General features: G+C 40.6%; 1 protein-coding gene across 2 annotated transcripts in view; it reads left to right on the forward strand.

The window, feature by feature from the left end:
- The first annotated feature begins 5,921 nt into the window (after positions 1 to 5,921).
- Positions 5,922 to 24,259, forward strand: part of gtf2ird1 (GTF2I repeat domain containing 1) — a 50,721-nt gene continuing 32,383 nt past the window's right edge. For both annotated transcript variants that reach the window (XM_032576601.1, XM_032576602.1), the window contains exon 1: positions 5,922 to 6,201. The gene's annotated coding sequence lies outside the window, so the exon portion shown is untranslated. The remainder of the gene's footprint in view (positions 6,202 to 24,259) is intronic.

The following is a 24,259-nucleotide window of genomic DNA, read 5'->3' on the forward strand; positions in this document are numbered from 1 at the left end:
GATGATGATGAAGGCAGCTGGCTTTTATTTTAATAGTCCACTTCCAGCTATCAGCAAATGCATTTGCATATTTGCTAAATATTTTTGGTCTGTACTAAATATTTAGTTTCAAGCTAAACATGTAGCTCAATAACTAAATATTTAGCTTGATAAATAAATATTTAGCTCACTAAGTAAATATTTAGGTTCAAGCAAAACATTTACATCACGTTGTAAATATTGAGGTTATTGTTAATGAGCTTAATATTTAGCTCATTAACTAAATATTTAACTCACTAAGTAATATTTAGCTTGCTGAATATATTATTTAGCCTGATAAATAAATATTTAGCTTAAAACTAAATATTTAGCTCACTAACTAGATATTTAAAGTGAAGCTAAATTTGTAGCTTAAGAAGTAAATATAAATATTTACTTATATTGCGTAAATATTGCCTAAATATTTAGTTTCCAAATAAAACTAAATATTTAGCTCATTAACTAAATATTTAGTTTTGTTTGGAAACTAAATATTAAGCTTGCTTACTACATTTTGAAGTTAGCATTTATACATGAGTAAATAACTTGGTGTAAATTTGACTTTGAAAAATGAACCCTGATTTTTCCCCCCCTCTATGCCAGGCTACATGACCGAACTTGTTGCTGTTTATTTTTGACTGTGACTTTCTAAACAGCACTCCGTAGGAGTCCACTGGCCCATGAACACGCTTCCAATAAAACCACAGCAGAAGCAGCTCACTAACCCTGAATCCCTGGGCTGGTCACCGCTACTGCCATCGTATCTTCAGAGATGAATGTCGGTTGTGTATTTGCATTGAACGGCACTCAGTACTACTTACCTACTAACATTGTAAAGAGAGACATCGACATTATTCTTGGTATTATGGTCTGGGAAGCCACAAGGAGCCAGGTTCTTCCACGTTTCTTCTCGGCTTCAGATCCAGTGAGGATTTTCTGGATCTTAAAGGTCCAGCTACATGAGCTGGAGCGATAGCAATGACTGTATGACTGATTTGTATCAAATTATTTCTTAAATTTGACCCACTCACATCCATGAGCTCGTGCTGCCAACTTGATTATCCATGTGGTCAGATATTGTAATCATTGCATTATGGTCACACATGAACTTTCCAATGGTTAATTTCCCACCACTCTCTGTGGTTACCTAGCTCTTTTTGTCAGTGGCTGTACAAAGTTAAGAGAAACTACAACTTGACTGAAATGCATTTAGGATTGTGAAAAAGTATTCTGGCTTTCCTTCTTTTGTCACATTTGTATGTTTCAGACCATCAAACTAATTTTAATATCAGACGGAGATAACCTCAGGTGTACCAGGCCTTTTGTCCACAAAGCTGACATGCATGGAATTTTTGAAAGTGTGTGCTGTTTTACATCTTACTGATGCAATATTTCAGAAAAAGAAGATTATGCTAACTTGGTGGTGGAAGTAGTTTGATGGTCTGGAACCATCAAACTAGACAGCCAACGGTAATTGATTAACTGCGTAAGTTAAAAGAAAATCCCGAAGGAAAATGTCCAGGCATGGGTTACCCATACAAGGATCCGAAGTACACCAGCAAGTCCACCTCTGAAGGTCTAAAAAAAACATTTGGAGTGGGATAGTAAAAGTCTAGACTTTTTAATTTAGATGATGTGCCAAGACCTTAAACAAGTTGTCGATGCTCTACAACTGTCCATGGTTTCTAACTTTAAACAATAAAGGGCCAACAGTGTGGCAGTTGTATCAACCAAGGGTGGTACAATCAGTAATTAGGCACCAGTTACATTTTCATGGAGGCCAGGTTGGTTTGGACAGGTATTTTCCCATGTCATCATTTGAAAACTGATTTTCAAAGACTTGCCGCTGCCTATTCGCAGTTTAATATTCACAGCTTTACTATGGAACGTAACTGAAAATTATTTTCGAAATGTTTGCCTGTTCCCTTAAGTTTTTTGTAGAGCATGTCTAAAATATTTAACAGAAATTGAAACTCTGGGAGCTGAAATACCTCAGCACAATGCTACTAGACTTGCTTTCAGCTGCCGTTTGCAGAGCAGCCAATCCAGGAGCACCATTCATTTTTCTTGGCGCTGATTGCCTATACCACCGAGAACTGAGATAAGGAAATCATTTGATGTTGGATCCTGCTGTAGTGCTACGGCGGCTTCCATTGTGTGTATTGATACACATTTAAGTATATTTGGTGTCCAAACTATTAAAATAAGCAGTTGTAAATGTTTTCAGAGGGGATTTCCAGGATTTGCAAATTGCCGCCATAACGTCCATACCATAATTTAGTAGTTTATAAATTAAATTATAAACTACTAAAATCTTGTTGTTTTCTTTGTCCTCCTTTGGAAATAAAAAGAAAAAAAATCCACTCAACAGATGCGGGAGATCCGCATCTGTTGAGTGGATCTTTAAACTCAAAAATATTTTGGTGTGACCAAAAAAGCAAAAACTGAAAAAATGTCTAACTTTGAGAATACTTTTTCACAGCTATGTACCTCTGCAGCATTGACATGATAAAAAAAAAAAAAAAAACAGTGTTGAATAACTACACTATATCTTCCTTTGTTATACTACAGTATTTTCAGGTGGTTGCTAAAGGATGCTTTTGAGTTCGTCGTTAAAATCAAAATTGCTGGGATTTGGGATGCAAACAAGACTTATGATTAATTGTCATAAGCCTAATAAACCATTAATTATCGATTAATGGTTTATTAGATGATGATTAGTTCCACCCAATTAACTAATAATGTCCACTTACGCCTTATTTCAATGTTGCAGTGTGGCCGCCATCCAGAAGAGGGCGCCGCTGGCCGTTCTTGAAACTGAATTAAAGATGGCGCAGTATTCCACTACAGGAAAAAGGAACGAACCCAGACATGAGACGGAGGCCCAGGCGGTGTCTGGTGTGAGATTTAAAGATTATGCGGTTCTTTTTTGTTACAAGACAAAACTCGGGTTTTTAAGAAAGTGCCCGCTTATAAAGTAATTGTTAATTGATCGATAAGAACAATTAGCTTTAGTTTAACTCCTCGATCGATAACTTGCATCCCTAGCTTGGACAGAAGGTGGATGATTATTATCCTGGAAAACCTACAGAAAATAGCCGTCCTTCAAAAAACACAAATTATTGCAGTTATACTTCATTTACTGTGGACTCTATCAACACCGATCTCATCCATTTGGTAATTCATGATGTTTTGTTAAAAATGGCAGCCTACATGAGCCCATTCTTTTGCTGTATTAATAGTGCTTTACTGACCCCTGAATGGCTGTCTCACAAGTTGAAACAAATAAACAGATGTGGGATGCTGAAACTCACCCAGCCTCTGATTATTTTTGGCTCTGGTTTTGTGCTTATGCTGTAAAGTCTTCCAGAAATTGATTTATCCATGTCTCATCTGAAGCAGAAGTTTGTTTTGTGGGTTTGCTGGAGACATGAACACATCATGCAAGGCAGCATAAAGTTGTATTTATGCTGCCTTGCATAAATGCAACTGGATGTATTTGTATTTGGCCTCCTCCGCTTGGACCCTTTGGTTTATTGCTGCAACGGTTTTGGGGATTCAGTCATTAAATATTAACAATGTGGCTGAGAGTCTGTCAGTTTTGTGTGCTTGTTTTTGAGCTCTGGGTTATTACTTACACAGTTCAATCTGTTTTTTGCTGATCTTGAGCTACTGAAACAATATTCACAGAAATCACAGTCATTTATTCCTTCCACCGCCACAGCAAAACACTTCCTATGAAACTGAACTTGTGCTGCAGATCTTTAATCCAAATCTGAGTTTATTAATATTATCTCCAAATGTATTTTCCTGCTGGTGAAGTTAAAGCACCCAGTAAGAGGGTGTTTATTTTTCATTTCATTTCCTGGAAGCATTTCAAGCCTCCTGGTATCACTTTTATTTGTTGGCCTTGGCAAAATGTCAGCTCTTATCTGTGTCCTAGTTTTAAAAATTTGAGGGCAAATTAGCAACATTTAAACAGCTTATGTTTTGACCAAAGAAACAAGCAGCAGGCCAGGCAAACATCCCAAAACAGTATGTGAAGAATAAAATAAGGTTTATTATGAGTAAAGTTTGTACTTTGTTGATGGGTAAAACCACAGTGGTAAATTTTATTGTGGATCAACAATTTCTGTTTCTTTCCATTAACTTTACTGTACATTAAAAGCCAGATTGTGTTCATTGAAACCACTTAAAACAGATGCTAATCCTAAAAATAATTTAAAAACTCCACTGCTATCCCATTACGCAATCAATGCAGAGGGATATTTAGTCATCCTGGGCCCCTCTTTTCATTTTGTGTCACTCTTGTCTAAGACTTGCATGTTGTGTATTATTGTTAGTACGTACTTTCAATCTGCAATGGGATTTTGACATCCAATCTTCAAAAAGGGTGTTTCTAACTTTTTAGAAGAAGAAAACATTTAAAAAATATTTAAATGTTTTAAATATTTAAATTTAAAAAATTTTGGAAGCGCTCTATAGTGAGGGGTTTGGATTTGACTGTAATGTATTACATATGGAAACAACAGCTCTAAAATTCATAGTAACTCCATCCTGATTCATTTCAAATAGTTGTTAGAAATAGATTAGTGGGACGAGGAGGCCTTCCAGGATTCAAAACTTATCATGGAGGAGAAATTGTCATTAAGATGTGCACATATTTTGAATGTTCAAAAATACATTTATTTTCATTACAACACAAGAGTTCTAGCCTATTGTAAACAGTTAATGCATATTTTATAAATGCAGTATTGTAAATAATTTAACTTTCAGAGTGCAAAATTTATAAACTATCATAAATATTTAGATTAGAATATGACAACCGATGATAATAACTGAGGTAAAATGACTTGGAGTATGAGTGGGAAGAAGATAATAATGGATTAATGAGTACAGAATTAATGAGTCAGATAACAGAGATAAAATAATAACTGGAGAAAAGTGTGACACAACAAACCTGAAAAAATTTATGGAATAGTGCAAAAACGTGCTATGGATGAGTTGAATTCGAAATTTATGGGAGGCATCGATCTTGACCAATTGTCAGTACTTTCAGAATTCATCTTTATATTAAACGTGCAGCTCACATTTCTCAAAAACTACTGCAGATCACAAGGAAATGTGCTGCTACTGCAAACCGCAATAGTAGCAGGTAGAGAGCAGAAAAGATGCAGCACCTTTGAGTAAACAAGGACAAAAATGTGCTTTTTCGTCTGTTGTGAAGAACAATGCATGAAAAGAATTACTTTAAAAAGTGTTATATATGTTACTCTTTACTTTTATAGTAGGGAACGTATAATAAAAACCTAACCATAAATTCCTGATGGAAGGATTAGAGAAGAAATGGAAAATCCAGGTATTTGAAAAAGGAATCAACTCTGTCTGCTTATTTGTCTTTTTTTCCTATAGAAATAATTCTTAATTTAATATTTTTCTATAAATAAATAAACGAATAAATACTCTTTTGTTGTTGTTGTCATTAATTAGATCAGAAAATGTAATTATGAAAACCTCCAGAAACAGGCCCAAGATAATTCTGACTAAAAGTCTGCCAAGAATTAGGATATTTTAATTTTACTAAAAAAACCTCTCGTTTAAGATTTAACTTTTGTTGTCCCTTTAAAAAAAAAAAAAACACCTGAAATTGTAGCACAAATGAAAATCCACATTGTGAGTTATCTTTTGGGGCCCCGAGCTGGGGCCGCCCCTGTCTGATCAGGGATTTCCTAAAGCAGAACAGAGTTTATGAACTGGATGACATGATTTTAAAATAAATACATCTTTGCATGAGTGAATATTTGTTCCCTATGCTCCCTTGCTTGTGTCCAGAGGTTGACCCGTTAATCCTGTATGTAAATCGCAGCCAATGGATGCTGCTGTTGAGCTGGGCTGGGATTAGCAGGAGACGAATGAGTTTCAATTTTACTGGATTACAGAACAAAGAAAAAGGGGAAAGGGACACCCTGCTCTGTTAAGGGGCATAAACAAGAAACAAACTCAGAAAATAAGACAGAAAAACACTCGGCTGCAGGAGTCGAAGCCGTTGTCTGGAGAGTGATGCGGATTACGGTGTTTTAGCGGACATTGTTGGATGGGAATTGCGGCTGTTTCTGATGGATTAAAACGGGGGAATAAACCGGGATTGACAGCAGCAACAAGGCTATTTAACCACTAATTAAGGTGGGATTTTACTACTCTCTTTTCATAATTCTAAACGTGTTGATTGATTAATTTATTATAGCGTGGTTTTTGTAGTGACAGCGCGGTGAAAATGCACGGATTATAACCTAATTTCTGGACTGGGGGAGGAGATGAAAGGCTAGCGTTAGCAAGCGAGCTAACGACTTGGAGCTAGCTGGTTAGTTAGCTTAGCGTCTGTTTTTGACCGTTAAACGACCCAAAACGGTCACTGAGACTAAGTTTGAAGACTTTATAATGAGTTTTCAGGTATTTCTTTTTGAGTAAATGGCTAGACTCTGTTTTAAAAACGCGCAAGCAGCCCCTGTCTGCCTGTGAATTATTCTGGCTATCGCTGACACGAAGGTTACCCAGCTAACAACAAAGCCAGCTGGCTGGACGGGAGGTTGCGCATTTTAAACCGAAAGCGACGCGGTTGAAGTGTTACTAACACTTTAATAACGACCGTGTTGCACCGTTAGCAACACCTTACTGTGTAATATAGCGCTGTCATCGGTTACAGCTTGTTTAAAAAGTCCTAAAAACTTAAAACTTGAGTGCATTGTTTTCCAGCTCCAGACAGACTTCTGACAGGGTTTGAAATTTCAGACTTTTTTCTATTTTACTTCGGCTAAACTCATCTTTGTATATGGATTTATTTAAATATAACCTAAGAACACATGTAAACGACAGACGGAAGACGTGGTATTGTATGAGGAGGTCTAGAGTGTCAGATAAGTATATTAGTGTTGCAGCATAGAGAGCAGTAAGGCAGCAGTGAGGTGTCCTGTAGGTGTTCAAGGAGGAGGTGGGGCTGGATCATGGATCCACTCTAAACTCCTTCTTGTTTGCTTTGGTGATGCACATGCTGACAGATGAGGTTATACAGAAGGAATATGTTATTTCCAGTTGACATTTTGACCTGCAGTGTGAGCAGGGCGCAGGTAGCGCTAAAGCTACCGTAAACATCTGTAAACAAAATTCATAAATTTTTTTGCATTTCACTTTTCCAGGCTCACATTTTCAGTTTAAAATATTCCTGAACAAAAGAGGTCCTGCATGTTTTTCCTATGTAAAATGACATAATATTCCATATTCATATTTCTGCAATCTTTTTATTACCCCTGAGTCATAATATTATCAGGGGCTTGTCACAATAATCCATTAATCACATTACATAAAAGCTTGATAACTTCCGTTCTAATGATTTATATTTGAAGGGACTTTCTGTTTACGGAGACATCCATTTTATTTATAATTTTACTTTTGCATGGTTTTTATTTCTGTTTTATATTGTTTTCGGTTATCGTATTTTGGATATTTAGAACATCTTCCAGTTCCAGTGTTAAGAGTTCATTACAAAATGAAAATAAATGAAAGATACTAACATTTGTTTTTACAGATACTAATAGGTTAATGAAAAATATGTTGTGCATTCCTCCCAGTTATAAAATATTTGAGAAGTAGTATTTGTGCGAACTAGTGAAAACTAACTTTTAGACAGGAAATTGGTCCAGTATAAAAAAAAAGAACATATTTGGAATGAAAACATTGATAGCTGATCTCCTTACTTTTTTACACCTAGGAACTTTGTCAGGAAGCTTTAACACTTCATTATGTTTTCTTTTCAGTTGTCCATATGCAGTTTGCTCATGTTAAGGTTGTAACAACAGCTTACAGGACTGAAGACTTGTTTTCTCGCTTTAACTGTGAGAAGTCAAATAAAACAAAGTTCAATGTTATTTATTGAATCCATTTCTAAAGTTCTGTGGTTATGTTTTTGTTTTTTTTCCAAGACATTTTTGTCCATCATTTTTCCAGCCCACAGCTCCTCCAGAGACCATGCTGGGTAGTTGATAGACATAAGTCTTGCTGCTGGCCGCATATTACTCAGATCACAATTTATTTCCTTGAGTTCCTGCTGCTCCTGTCAAATAAACTCTAGTGCTTCGCTTGCATGGAGTACTTTTGCTGTTGAAGTGGAACAACTGCTGCTACTCAAAAAATGTGTAGTTATTGTTTCAGTTTGCCTTATTAAGCATTCTGAACATGACTAAAATCAGACCCTTCTTACACAAATGAAGCAATCCAATTGAATTTATTGACCTCATGCACTGTATAGTCCTACATTTGATAATGATGGGGGGGTTGGTACCTACTTCAAAGGGCAGATTTGAGGACAGACAAGAATTCACTGTTTTGGTCCACATCAGTGTTCCCTTACGCATTCACACTTCCCCAAATGAACCAGACTTTCTAGGCAAATGATCTAGAGTTCAATTAAAGCGGACTAAAGAGGGTTGCAGTGGAATGCACCCTTAGAAAGACATGTCCTGTTTTTGAACTGTGGGATTACCCAAAGAGTTAACCATTGATAGTTAACAATGGTTAACAATGCTGGCTAGCACCAACAATGCTAACCAGGAATGGAAATGTGACTTGATCTGAAAACGCAGAAGAGCTATCTCAAAGTCAAGCGTGTGGTTCTCTTATATCTCTGATGGTGATGGACCCACCAGATAGGACTAACTCTGTGATAGATTACCTGTCCTGCCAGCAGCTGCCCCCTGTGGAGTGGAGGTCACACTCTCAGGATGTGCAGATTATTAGCAATCACTTTCTGAGAACCAAGAGAGATCTTTTACCGTACAAACCACAGCTCATTATGCTCTCTGTTTTTCTCTATTTTGAGGTTAATACTGTCTCGTTACAAGGTGACAGTTTCTCCATGGTGCCATTAGGCTGCATCCCTGCAAAATGCAGCCAAAGAACCATCCGCTGTGATAGCCACATTCAAACTTCAAACACAGGACCTTGCAAAAGTGTTCAACAAATGTTGAGATCTATCTAGCTATCTATCTACATACAGTACAGTACAGACCAAAAGTTTGGACACACCTTCTAATTCAAAGGATTTTCTTTATTTTCATGACTATTTATAAGTCAAGAAATCCCACTTATTAACCTGACAGGGCACACCTGTGAAGTGAAAACCATTTCAGGTGACGACCTCTTGAAGCTCATCAAGAAAATGCAGAGTGTGTGCAAAGCAGTAATCACAGCAAAAGGTTGCTACTTTGAAGAAACTAGAATATAAGGGGTATTTTCAGTTGTTTTACACTTTTTTGTTTAGTGCACATTTCCACATGTGTTATTCATAGTTTTGATGCCTTCAGTGTGAATCTACAATGTCAATAGTCATGAAAATAAAGGAAACTCATTGAATTAAAAGGTGTGTCCAAACTTTTGGTCTGTACTGTATATATAGATAGATATATATAAATAGATATATATGTAGGTAGATATATATGTAGATAGATATATAGATAGATAGATAGATAGATAGATAGATAGATAGATGAATAAATAAAAGAAAACCTGACGACTGTAGATAATCCATCTTCCCATGACTAGCTTCTGTCTCTACTGACTAAGCATGACCCTTCCACCACTATGTTTTACAGTAGGACGGATGTTTCTGTTGTTGGTTTTCTACCACACAGCGTTTTGAAAGGACTTGTAGCATAAAAAGAAATCTATTATCAACTATCCTGTGTCTGAAAGAGCACAGCTGCTAAAAAGCAAACAAATGGATCTGACCGCTCACCTATTGTCATCTTGATGACAGGCCGCTCTTTGCTGCATGCATTTTCAGATGATCTTTAACATCATCATTTTGAAAATGTAGTGTTTTCTTTAAATGGATACCTAGTTTTTTAAGCAGCATTTTCACTTTCAGCTGTCTATTTTTAAGATGCCTTTTTGCACCATCTTATGTTGAACGATAAATCAATTTTGAAGGTCGGCTGTTCATGTGACAACAGCTTCTTTTTTTAGGTCGTCCTGCTTAGATTTGCAGAGATTAAACATAATACGACACAAGACAAAAGGCGGATGCCAGACCTGGAGCACAAACATAGGGATTATGCTGTTTGTTATGAAAAGCAAGATTTTAGCTGTCCAACCACACCCTGTCTAAAAGGTAGTAGAAGTAAATTAAAATATAGTTTTGCTTTTGTTTCCTTACTTTGTAAAAGAAATACAACTATTTGGCCCATTTTCAGATGTTTTCTTCCTGAATATCTCTGAGGATTGTTTTGGCCCATTCAAGCTGCACTTGATTTGGAGATGATGACAGATTTACCTCAGCATGCGCAGTGTATTCTCAACGGACCAATATAGCTTAGCTGAACACGGCTTCAGAGTAAATGTGTTTATGTCAGACTCAGTGGATGGGATTGTGTGGAATGTATATATACTAAAACCCTCTGTGAAATGTGGGCACAACTAAAAACTTCCTCTTAAAGGATGGAGATGTTGATTTATGGTTTTCTTCACTCCATGTCTCTCCATTGTTTGTGATCAATTCTGGGAAAGTCTTTAGGGCGCATTCACATAAACCACGTTTAGTCGCTTTAATCGAACTCTAGTTTTTCTAGAAAGCCCAGTTTGTTTGGGGAGGTGTGAATGTGTAATCGCACCAAAAAAGAGAACCCTGGTCCGCCAACAAACCTCAGTCTCGGTTTGATTGAAGTGAACACTGATGCAGTTTGACTGCACATGTGAACGCCAACAAGACCAGAGATCAGTCCAATAGCAAGAAGCGGATTAGAGCGCAGGGTATTCTGGGTAAATACAGCCAATACAAACGCACGTGTCCAGCTTTGGCGGGAGAAATGGCTCATCGTTTTTTGCCGAAGATAAAACAGAAATCCTCCAACCGCTAAAATTTGACGCCACTCCATTTTTGTTTATATTTTGCAAGGAAGGAAGTTGCACTCAAAAAGTCAAAAAGTATTCGCCATGCCTGACAGGTGGGCAAAACTGCTGTTTTGCTGCTTCCGCTTTCAGCTTCGCTTCTAGATAAGTTCATATTCTTTGTATCTCTAACAGTCAGTGAGTGAGACACAGAGGTAAAATTAAGAGAAAAATTAACCTAATCACTTTTTTCCCCAAAGGTAGGAAAAACCGGAGCACCCGGAGAAAACCTATCCATTGAGTTTAAGGAGTGTGTCCGTTTAACACTGGTTTAACGCACCTGGATCAAATGATGGCTCGTTAGAGGCCAAAGAAGAACATTGACTTGCTGTAAAGGTTGTTGGTACCACCAGGGAGAGAACTAAAACATGCAGGATGCCGGCCCTCGAGGACCGACTTTGGGGAACCCTGATTTAAAGCATGTCTCCAACAGTCAGTGAGTGAGAGACAAAGGTAAATTTAAAAGACACCAATTAGCCTAATCACTTCTTTAGGCTACCATTCGAGTTTTTCCTCCCGAATGGTAGGGAAACCGGAGTACCTGGAGAAAACCTATGCATCCCATTTAAAGAGTGTATGGTAGAAAGAAACACAATGTTCAGTACAGGTAGGGATGCAAGTTATTAATTAATGAGTTAATCTAAAGTTGATTAGATTAAAAGAAAATTATGGTTATGACCAAACTGCAAGAATAAATAAGTCTAAGCAGACGTTATTAGTTAATACAAGAGGCGTTTACGAACTGTCCATCCATCCATCTTCTTCTGCTTCAGATCGCATAAGTTAATAAGTTCATATTCTTTGTATCACCAACAGTCAGTGAGCGAGAAACCAAGGTAAATTAAAAAGACACCAATTAGCCTAATCACTTTTTTCCCCAAAGGTAGGAAAAACCGGAGTACCCGGAGAAAACCTATGTATTGAGTTTAAAGACTGTGTCCATTTAAAGAGTTTCTCCAACAGTAAGTGAGTGAGAGACAAAGGTAAATTTGAAAAAGACCAATTAAACTAATCACTAATTTAGGCGACCATTTTTGCTATTTTTTCTCACCTCTGTTTTCCCTGAGTTTCCTGCCTGCTGATGTAAATTGTGGCATTTCAGGCTTCCTTTGTTGAGGGGGTGTTGGCTTTAGCAGCTTTATCTTTCCTGGTGTTGTCAGGAGCTCTTTAAAATCTGGCAATAACTTGCCTTCACTCGGGCGCAAAGTTCTTTGATTATGAACCGATTTTGTTTTGGGTGGCTGGTGGGTTGATGAATTAATAAATGGTAAATATTCAATTCGTCGTTTAGTTATGTCGTTAGCTTTGCTTTCGATTTTAGGTCGTACCACAGCAATATTATCTTTTGCCCTAGCCATTTCGCTATTTGTGGATTCCTTCAAATCCTTGTATTCTCTCCTCTCACTGATGGACACTTTTCTGGCCTTAAACTCTTGGCTGGTGACTTCTTTAATGTGATCTTGATCCTTTGGCCTGTTTTTGGCTTGTGCCTCTGTCTGAAAATTGAAAGATGTATGTGGCCTCTTCTGCTCTCTAAAATCAGATGCTTTGGGTTCAAAACTTTTTTTCACCACATCAGCCTCTCTCTTTAGATGTGGGAACCTGGGGGGGCACTTACCTTGCTCCTCCAAGAGTTTATGCAGCTGGCGATCTTTTCTTGTCAGACATTCTTGTAATGCCCTGCTTTTCTGCTTTTCCTTGACTAATGCCTGGTTATCCATCAGTACTTCAAACGCTATCTTAGTTTTCTCTATAGCTTCCTCCCTTGGAGTTTTTAAAAGATTTTTTACAAGATTTTTATTTTCCTTCTCTGCCTCCATTAGCTTCTTTTCCAAAGCTTTTATTGTGGCCTCAAGAACTTTGGACTTTTCTTTCTCTTTCATAATTTCAATGTTCTTTATGCCAATGTCGTTTTTCTTTCTGGACAATTCGTGCTGAAGTTTCTCCACTTCACTTTCATGCTTTTCACCCTTGACTGTGAATGCTGTAATTTGCAACATCACTTGTTTTTTTTCATCCAATGTCTTCTCAACTTGCAGTTTTGATTCCCTCTCAAGGTTTTTCAAAGAGGTTTGAAGCTCTTTGACTTTACCTTGGTAGCTTATTACCTCAGACCACAATTGATTCCTGTGGGATCTCTGGTTCTCTATCTCTTGTTTTAACTTTGGGATCACCTGATTTTCCAGGTCATTGTTTTTCTTGAGAGATGTGTTTAGCTCTTTGTTGAGTGAATCAATGTTCTCATTTAGAAGCTCAATTTGTTCATTAGCTTTTTCCAAGTCCTCCTGTAGTGTGTTCTCCTTAATAAGTATCGCAGATCTCTCTTTTAATCTTTGCAACCAATCCACAAGCACGATGACCAATTCATCTCTGGTCATTCGTTTAATTTGGTGCTCTGTTAATGAATCAGTATCAGATGACGACATTTTGACTGTCCAACTGGTCGATCAGAAAAGGTACGAAAAAATGCAAAGTTAAATCCAATATGGAAAAACCAACGTCCGTTCTGCTGCTTGAGATCTGCAAGTTTGATTCAGATGCAGGATATTCAAGGATATGATGTCCCTTATGACATGATAACACTGTGACATCATCAGATTCCATCAGTCGAATAATCTAATGTATGCAATGTTGCTAGGCAACAGCAAAGCCAGCTCACATTCTCCAGCCTCCTGGGAGGCTTTATACATACATTTATACATATATATATATACACTGCTCAAAAAAATAAAGGGAACACTTAAACAACACAATATAACTCCAAGTAAATCAAACTTCTGTGAAATCAAACTGTCCACTTAGGAAGCAACACTGATTGACAATCAATTTCACCTGCTGTTGTGCAAATGGAATAGTTCCAAAACATTCTCCCTGTGTGCTATGCTAACTGTATTGCGGGCCTGAACAAAGAAACTTGAATGAAAAATGAGGAAGCAAAGTCCAGAAAAATTAGGCTATTTGCCTACAAGAACCAGACTCGTTTAGAAAGAAAAAAACGTGTACCATATTTTCCGCACTATAAGGCGCACCTAAAAAAAAAAAACCTTCAATTTTCTCAAAAGCCGACAGTGCGCCTTATATATGGATCAATATTGAGCCACAACAGGTCTCACAACTACGGTAAGCAGCTGCAGACTTAATATTCCCCCGTAGAAGAAGAAGACACACTTACGAGCAGTTTAAACTCAAGGCAATCAGTCACGCAGTAGAACACGGGAATAGAGCAGCAGCGAGAGAATTTAACATGAACGAATCAATGGTGCGGAAGTGGAGGAAGCAACAAGATGACCTGCGCCAAGTAAAGAAGACTAAACGGTTTCTGAGGGAACAAAGCGAGATGGCTACAGTTGGAGGACAAACTCGAACAGTGGGTTGTTGAACAGAGAGCAGCAAGTAGAAATGTCAGTACAATCACTATTCGAATGAAGGCAACAGCGCTAGCACTCAAACTTAACATCAATGAATTTAGAGGTGGTCCTTGGTGCTTTCGGTTTATGAACAGACATAATCTCTCCATCCACACACGAACGAATACCATGTCACTGACTTTACCTCGGGGAAAATAATAAAACAGCTGTTTATTCATTTTGGGACTGAACGGAGTTTTCAGAACGCTGGTTTGTAATCTATTAATTATGGAAGCCCATTTCCGCCGCTCTGTTAAAAAAATAAAATAAATTATCTCATTAAAATGAGTTACCATCTCAAAATAATGAGATGGTATCTCATTATTTTGAGATAGTATCTCATTAAATGAGATAATTTATTTAATTTTTTTAACAGAGTGGCAGAAACGGGCTTCCATACAAAACTGACAGTATTTTATGATTTTTTTTATTATGTTCTTTGTGTTTAAATATCAGTAAATTCAAAAAATTATTAAACACGGTTAGTGAAATAAATCACTTTTCTTTAAGTGGTGCCCTGAAGGAAGCCTGTTTCAAATGCTAATGTTTTTCACTAACAATATTTGTGGCACTATGAATGCTGTGCCATGCAGTCACAGTCGAACAGTTACCAAACAAATAGTTTTTGAATCCTAATTTTCAGTGCTATCATTTCAATCTGGAGAGACTCACACGGAGAAGAAAATAGCAGTTAAAAAGATTTAATGGTACAATTTCTTTGGCGCTCGGACCCGGCAGAAGACCGTGAGCCGAGGATCGCCGTGAGCAGGCGGTCTGCTCGGCGAGCTCGGGATAGTCTTCCCCCCAAAAGAGGGAGCTGGGCCGAGGCCTGGCTGGCCTGCAGTCGGATGACTGATAGGCGCACCACGTTGGTTGGGGCCTGCAGTCTGACGAGACTGATAGGCGTCGCTTGGGGCCTGCAGCTCGGTGAGACTGATAGGCGTCAGTCGGGGCCTGCAGTCGATGGGACTGATAGGCGTTGGTAGGGCCTGCAATCTGACAAGATTGATAGGCGTCGGTAGGGCCTGCAGTCTGCCGAAACTGTTAGGCGTCAGTCGGGCCTGCAGCCTGACGAGACTGATAGGCGATAGGGCCCGCACGCTGGCGGGACTGATGGCGAAGCAGCGTGATGGACTGCGAGGCCAAGCCGGCAGGGCTGAGGGCCTGTTAGGCCCTGCTAGCTTCCCTAGGTGTGAAATAAATGTTAGAGGTGACTGTAGCGGCCTCTCGGAATGGACAGCCAGACGCAGGGAGTTCCGAACGGGTGCAGTTTAATCTTAACCTTTCTTGTCAGACACCGTGAAAACTGTAGCATAAATAAAGGATACATAATGTATAAATAAACATAAATGTTCACAAAACACAATTGAGCACATTCCTACCTCATTCTGCTTTCCAAGAGCGCTATTTTACAAATTTTCTTTTCTTTTTCTTCAGGCTCTAACGCTGACTCTGCGTGGTTAGCGAAACAGGAAGTACCTAACACAAAATACGCAAAGAAGAAATCTACCGCTCTTCAAAATAAAGCACAAATCAACCACTAAGTGTCACTGTGGGACCAATGAACAAAAAGAAAACTATGAATTTATACGAAATGTTTAGCTATACATATTTTACAGTAACTGTTGGGGATTTTGGTAAACAATTAATTTAATTTATTTTTAATATTTTTTATTTGTTTTATTTTTTTTTGCCATCTCCAGGCCTAACGCACAATTACAGCACTTTTTTTTTGTACAGAAAAAGAAAAAGGAACTAATTTGACTCTCTTTTTTTTAAAAACAGAATATAAAACCAAAAGAAGAACATTGTCAAGTATTTCACCATTTAGTAGCTATTTACGGTGACTAGGGCTCCACCACCAGTTATTTGGAGAGATGCTCACCTGCAGACATTGCACGTGGAGCTTCGAGCACAGCTGAAAGATTTGGTAGGATATAGGATGAGAAGGCCGGGGATGACCAGCGGCCGAGCTGAAGGAGAGAAGCTGAAGGTACGCCTGACGATGGGGATGTGGCAACGCCTATTCTAAAAGAATGGCCCGAGAAGTGGCAAGGGGGAAGATCTCAGCTGAGATCAGTCTGAGGTGGCAGATGAACCAGGCAGCGGTTGTAGTGGTCAGGGAAGAATTTAGTATTGGAGTTAGATAGTCTCTAACAGATTGAATACTTTAGATGCAGATGTGAACTCACTCCGTATCAGAAATCCATAGAAGGCTAGGAGGAAAGCGCATGAGTGGAGCTCTGATGTAGGGGATGAAGGCACCGGATTGGTGTGCAGTGATGAGATTCCCAAGTGATGGGAATGAGATGGGTTTCCAGCTATCAGGATTAGAGGAGCTATGCTTAGAAATCCCTTGAGAAGGAATTCACAGCGGGGTTCGACTAGACTAGATGACCAGACTAGACTAGATGATGTGCTAGGTTGCTAAAGCTTAGCGTGAAAGTTGCTTCCAGTGAGCAGACTGCGGATGTAGGAAAGAACTGAAGAAGGGAAGCTGTAGGAATGCTTTGCACGGAGGCAGATGTGGGAATTATAACTGGACCTGGAGGGGCAGACTGGCTGCCTGTGATCTGCTGTAATATGATTAAGTTGTACGGATATACGAATCCTGCTTAACTAATTAATTAATTAATGCAACTATGGATGAATGCATGGATGTAATTCTCGAAATCCTGGAGTGTTTTTATCTTATGCTGGGGGCAATGAGACGAAGTTGGATCGCTAAATAATAGGGGCCTGTAAATCCCCCAAAAGCTCTTTTAGAGAACGCAAGGAAAAGGGTAGAATAAGTCAGGATTCCTACTGCGCGGTAGACTAGAGCACGTACACGAGACCGAGAGTCGACGTCGGGCCGGAGTTTAGTTTCCTGCCAATGAAGATCGCCATACGTCCTGCTCCAACGGGTGGTAGCGACCGACAGAAGGGGATTACCGAAACGCTTTTAGGTAATCGGCCACATAACGGGGAAGTTAGATCTTCGTAAGCCGTATTGCCAGCGACGGTCCGGCTTGGTGGTAAGCAGTCGGATTATCGGGGAACGGGAGGCTTGTTTTATACGAGCGAGCTTTGTGGTCGGCTACGACTAGCTCCAGCGGTAATTACTGACCATCCATTTACCAGAAGAACATTGGCTGGTTTTATCCCGTCGTGTGTATCGAACTGACGGCTGTACAGATGACGCTGACCACCTAGCGCGCATGTCTGCGTACTAACTGTGTGTATGCCTCCTTGATATGGGTCGGAACCAATGGATGACGAGGAAAGAAAGCTGTCAGAGCGAGCGGCGTTGTGAACTATGAATCACTTGAAAAAGGACTCGTGAAGTTCGGATCGCTGTGCAGGTGAAGCTGACTGTTCAAGGGTGGAGGTTAAGATTGACGACTGGAAAGTACGCAGATGAGATCCGGTCTGCTGGCTGCAATGAAGCTGCAAAATTAGAGAGTCTACGAGCAGCTCATGATGATCAGACTACTCGGGGTGCGACATTGGCCCGACTGACGGGGAAGGAGAACCATCCTCCCGGCTTTGTGCACCAGGAGCGGCCCGTGATTGATGGAGCTGCTAAGGTGTGTGTGCGTGACTGTTTCTCCCCGTGTATGTCGGCTGCCTGAGTGGCTTGTGTTCCTGATTGCTCAACTGAGATCGTCAAGCCATCTACGGTCAATGGCTGGGATTGCGGTTGTTGTGGATGCTGGACCTACTAATGAAGCCATTCGTGTGTTCCTGCAGCGTTGTTACGCTTCCACCTGGTTCACCAGATGATAAGCGCCGATCTAGGTAGGCTGGGTCTCTGATCTCGGGTAATCTACCTGCTGGGTCCATAGTTAAGGTATTTTCTCTTTCAGACACCTGATGACTGCACCATTTTGGAGCTGTAGCGCTCGGACGCTCTGCCGTCTGTGTGGATGGGCTGTTTGAATGGATCTGGAGTAGAAGGGGCAGTTGGGTGGGCAGCACGGCTTTTTTTTTTCCCAGAAAAGAGGAATTGTAAATAAAAGATTGCCCATAACTCCGTTTGTTTTCAGGTGCGTTTTATATGGAACTTTAGGCGGATCCCCTCTACTAGTCATGAAAAGCTTTAAGAAAATGGTGCTGCGATTAGGAGACCAGCGGCCGGTGGGGCGGAGGCCAGAATGAGCTGAAATGCAAACTGGAACTACTGACAGAATTTGGAGCGATCTTAGCAACAGAGGGAAGAGAGGGCTACGGCGGCCTGAGCGGGGAACTAACGGAACGAGCTAGTCGCGACCCTGGAAATGCCAAGACTGACCGGCGATAGGAGGCGTGGTAAACATGAGTTAAAGGCACTGAGACGTAAAGCGAAGGGAGAATGAACGAGTCAGGAGCAGGTAAGTCTTACCTAGACGACGCCCGATGGGCGCAAATGAAGCTGCGGGTTGATGAGGCTGACAAGCCAGCTGCGAGCCGAGATAGGTGGAGGTGAGCGCAGCGGTCTGATGCGACGTTCTCTCGGAGGTGAACTGGGAGAGACGATCGGGCAACGATCGAGTCCATGGTGGGACGAGCAGGAAGAGCCGACGTGCGTCGGTGCAGCCACGGCGGATCGTGGAGACGACCAGCGCTTGCTGCGGGGGACAGCGCCAATGAGCCGCAGCAGCCTATGGTGAGCCGGAGCGGGGAACCGGGCAGATAGCGGAGGACTGCGACGTCAACGAGGGGAGGACGGAAAATTCCGGCTCGTCGTCGCCGATGGAGGCCGAAGGAAGGCGTGATGAGAGCGGTTAGATTGGTGAGGAGTAGCGGGGAGTCGACAGGAGCGCAGCCGGTCGGTGAGGGATACTCCCTGGATCTGGGCGGACGGAAGGCAGCTGAAATTTGTTGACTGAATGTCGGAGAGGTAGGAGAAGCGTTCACGTAGGTTCGAAGCACGGCTGACGAGCAGGAAGACTCCAGGGTAGCTTGGACTTTTAAAGGTGTCTTTGGACGACGATTGGCTGGAGCGGCGTGAAGTTCCGGTCCGGATTGGCTGCGGTCGGGCGTAGTGATTAGATGATGTGGTGAAGCTGGTCGAGTCTCCCAGTTTGAATTTTCGCCAAGGCTCCATGATAGTACAAAATATCACAATAAAATTTCATGTTGCCCACCTCTAGTTTACAGACAACAAGTCAGCTGGTATCTCTTTAAAGCTGCAACAAATTATTTGTTTTCTCATTTTATAACTTTAGACAGTTTTTGTAGAAATTGACTGTTTTGCAAAATTAAAAATAATATTAAAGGGAACTGATTGCAACAAATAATAATAAATTCATTTTTTGTAGTTCTTCAAGCTAAAAAAAATAATAAAACATCCAAGACTTTCTGAGTCGTCTGGAACAGAAAAATATCCAACAAGTAGTTTGAAAATAAACTGACTAAAGGAGTTGAAGAAATCCTGTAGCTTCAGTTTTGTTTCTACATTCAGCTTCAGCTTTAAAGCGTCAAGTCAAAAAGTATTCGCCATGCCTGACAGGTGGGCAAAACTGCTGTTTTGCTGCTTCCGCTTTCAGCTTCGCTTCTAGATAAGTTCATATTCTTTGTATCTCTAACAGTCAGTGAGTGAGACACAGAGGTAAAATTAAGAGAAAAATTAACCTAATCACTTTTTTCCCCAAAGGTAGGAAAAACCGGAGCACCCGGAGAAAACCTATGTATTGAGTTTAAAGACTGTGTCCATTTAAAGAGTTTCTCCAACAGTAAGTGAGTGAGAGACAAAGGTAAATTTGAAAAAGACCAATTAAACTAATCACTAATTTAGGCGACCATTTTTGCTATTTTTTCTCACCTCTGTTTTCCCTGAGTTTCCTGCCTGCTGATGTAAATTGTGGCATTTCAGGCTTCCTTTGTTGAGGGGGTGTTGGCTTTAGCAGCTTTATCTTTCCTGGTGTTGTCAGGAGCTCTTTAAAATCTGGCAATAACTTGCCTTCACTCGGGCGCAAAGTTCTTTGATTATGAACCGATTTTGTTTTGGGTGGCTGGTGGGTTGATGAATTAATAAATGGTAAATATTCAATTCGTCGTTTAGTTATGTCGTTAGCTTTGCTTTCGATTTTAGGTCGTACCACAGCAATATTATCTTTTGCCCTAGCCATTTCGCTATTTGTGGATTCCTTCAAATCCTTGTATTCTCTCCTCTCACTGGTGGACACTTTTCTGGCCTTAAACTCTTGGCTGGTGACTTCTTTAATGTGATCTTGATCCTTTGGCCTGTTTTTGGCTTGTGCCTCTGTCTGAAAATTGAAAGATGTATGTGGTCTCTTCTGCTCTCTAAAATCAGATGCTTTGGGTTCAAAACTTTTTTTCACCACATCAGCCTCTCTCTTTAGATGTGGGAACCTGGGGGGGCACTTACCTTGCTCCTCCAAGAGTTTATGCAGCTGGCGATCTTTTCTTGTCAGACATTCTTGTAATGCCCTGCTCTTCTGCTTTTCCTTGACTAATGCCTGGTTATCCATCAGTACTTCAAACGCTATCTTAGTTTTCTCTATAGCTTCCTCCCTTGGAGTTTTTAAAAGATTTTTTACAAGATTTTTATTTTCCTTCTCTGCCTCCATTAGCTTCTTTTCCAGAGCTTTTATTGTGGCCTCAAGAACTTTGGACTTTTCTTTCTCTTTCATAATTTCAATGTTCTTAATGCCAATGTCGTTTTTCTTTCTGGACAATTCGCGCTGAAGTTTCTCCACTTCACTTTCATGCTTTTCACCCTTGACTGTGAATGCTGTAATTTGCAACATCACTTGTTTTTTTTCATCCAATGTCTTCTCAACTTGCAGTTTTGATTCCCTCTCAAGGTTTTTCAAAGAGGTTTGAAGCTCTTTGACTTTACCTTGGTAGCTTATTACCTCAGACCACAATTGATTCCTGTGGGATCTCTGGTTCTCTATCTCTTGTTTTAACTTTGGGATCACCTGATTTTCCAGGTCATTGTTTTTCTTGAGAGATGTGTTTAGCTCTTTGTTGAGTGAATCAATGTTCTCATTTAGAAGCTCAATTTGTTCATTAGCTTTTTCCAAGTCCTCCTGTAGTGTGTTCTCCTTAATAAGTATCGCAGATCTCTCTTTTAATCTTTGCAACCAATCCACAAGCACGATGACCAATTCATCTCTGGTCATTCGTTTAATTTGGTGCTCTGTTAATGAATCAGTATCAGATGACGACATTTTGACTGTCCAACTGATCGATCAGAAAAGCTACGAAAAAATGCAAAGTTAAATCCAATATGGAAAAACCAACGTCCGTTCTGCTGCTTGAGATCTGCAAGTTTGATTCAGATGCAGGATATTCAAGGATATGATGTCCTTTATGACATGATAACACTGTGACATCATCAGATTCCATCAGTCGAATAATCTAATGTATGCAATGTTGCTAGGCAACAGCAAAGCCAGTTCACATTCTCCAGCCTCCTGGGAGGCTTTATACATACATTTATACATATATATATACACTGCTCAAAAAAATAAAGGGAACACTTAAACAACACAACATAACTCCAAGTAAATCAAACTTCTGTGAAATCAAACTGTCCACTTAGGAAGCAACACTGATTGACAATCAATTTCACCTGCTGTTGTGCAAATGGAATAGACAACAGGTGGAAATTATTGGCAATTAGCAAGACACACTCAATAAAGGAGTGGTTCTGCAGTTGGGACCACAGACCACTTCTCAGTACTATTAAAAGAGGGATAATTTAATGTTAACTTTGGACAAAACGTTTGGCTCTTTCCTCCTTAATCTTCCGAGTCCTCAGCGAGTGGCGGCGGCGTGCGCTAAAGTGAAACAACAACAAAGAGCGTTGACGTCACAGATCACAGAGTTTAATCTCACACAAAGCAATCAACAACAAAACTGCAGAGGAACAGAGATATGCATTTTTCTCATAAAAATAAAGACAGACAAGGGGAAGACAGACAAACACAAAACAAAGTCGAACAAAAAGGCAAAGACGCGTCTTTGGAGAGAGCCGATGCAAAAAGGCAAAATGTTGGCCGCTCTCTGTATTTTTTCTCCTGACACGTAATCTTATAGTAAGGAGGTGTTTTCCTATTTAATTTATGCACTCAAGGCGTTCCTCTTGTTGACCAACTGGAAACTCCCTTAAGCACTCAGAGAAACTTGGAACTCCCCCTGATCTACGCAAAGATCAAAAGGCCATCTGGCTTCTGGCGAGACAAAGAGCGCATCGCTGCGCCCTGACCCCCCGTGGCTCCCACGGTCATTCTGGGCACAGTAAAATCCTGAGATAAGACCTCACAGATACCTGTGAAATGTAAAGTCTCTCTCTCCCAAGGAAAATGCTAATTTTATGGCTGCGTGGTTTGGCCTCACAGCAGGGAGACCCTATTGAGTGATCTGCATTTTGGCCCCTGTTTGTCTGAATGCCTGCTCATCTGGCTCAATCCCAAATGCTCAACAGAAAACTGTTCCCAATAAGAGTGTTGAATATACCTTTTACACATGTCGTAAGATTAACTGTATTAAGCACTAAAAATAATTATTTTTCCTTAACAGTACCTATGCTGTCTGGCTGATGTTTTGGTCAGTTTTGAATGTTGGTGGTGCTTTCACACTCGTGGTAGCATGAGACGGACTCCACAACCCACACAAGTGGCTCAGGTAGTGCAGCTCATCCAGGATGGCACATCAATGCGAGCTGTGGCAAGAAGGTTTGCTGTGTCTGTCAGCGTAGTGTCCAGAGGCTGGAGGTGCTACCAGGAGACAGGCCAGTACACCAGGAGATGTGGAGGAGGCCGTAGGAGGGCAACAACCCAGCAGCAGGACCGCTACCTCCGCCTTTGTGCAAGAAGGAACAGGAGGAGCACTGCCAGAGCCCTGCAAAATGACCTCCAGCAGGCCACAAATGTGCATGTGTCTGCACAAACGGTTAGAAACCGACTCCATGGTATGAGGGCCCGACGTCCACAGATGGGGGTTGTGCTCACAGCGCAACACCGTGCAGGACGCTTGGCATTTGCCAGAGAACACCAGGATTGGCAAATTCGCCACTGGTGCCTTGTGCTCTTCACAGATGAAAGCAGGTTCACACTGACCACATGAGTCTGGAGACGCCGTGGAGAGCGGTCTGCTGCCTGCAACATCCTTCAGCATGACCGGTTTGGCAGTGGGTCAGTAATGGTGTGGGGTGGCATTTCTTTGGAGGGCCGCACAGCCCTCCATGTGCTCACCAGAGGTAGCCTGACTGCCATTAGGTACCGAGATGAGATCCTCAGACCCCTTGTGAGACCATATGCTGGTGCGGTTGGCCCTGAGACGGCGTGTCACAGCATAAGGCAGATATAGCTTGACCTTTGTTTTGAGCTACAGACGTGTTTTCTAGTAAATCCTGTGTTCTGTGACAAATGGACCCAACGTCACCACAATAACAAATATGCACCGTTTTCTACTTTGTTCTGTATGGCCCATGATAATTAGGAAAGATGTAGAGGTACTGTAACACTTGAACAAAAAGATTCATATTCATTTATTTTCATTGCCTGTTGAATCTGATGCTTTCACTGTGTAAAGAGAGTGTGGGCTGTGTGAGAATAGTGAGTTTAAATGTTTAAGAAAACCCTGTACCCGCTTTTTTTCTGGTGGATTATTGAACTTTTAAATGTCCCCAATAGCAGAGGAGGGAAGCCGTCTTTGGTTGCTTTGTAACTATGTCAGATGATGCAACAGTGTTGCTATCATCAAACATTATTCTTTTTATTTTTCCTTTAAAGATAATTTTTGTAAAAAACTAGCATATTAAAATAGGGTGACCAGACGTCCTCTTTTTCCCGGACATGTCCTACTTTTCAGGCTGCGTGTCACGTAATCCCTGAGTGACAGACTGCTGCTTCCCAAGTGCCGGACCAATAGATTTAAGAACTCTTTTGTCCCCCATGCCT

This window comes from Xiphophorus hellerii, chromosome 11, assembly GCF_003331165.1.
Source record: "Xiphophorus hellerii strain 12219 chromosome 11, Xiphophorus_hellerii-4.1, whole genome shotgun sequence".
NCBI classification, from domain to species: Eukaryota; Metazoa; Chordata; class Actinopteri; order Cyprinodontiformes; family Poeciliidae; genus Xiphophorus; species Xiphophorus hellerii.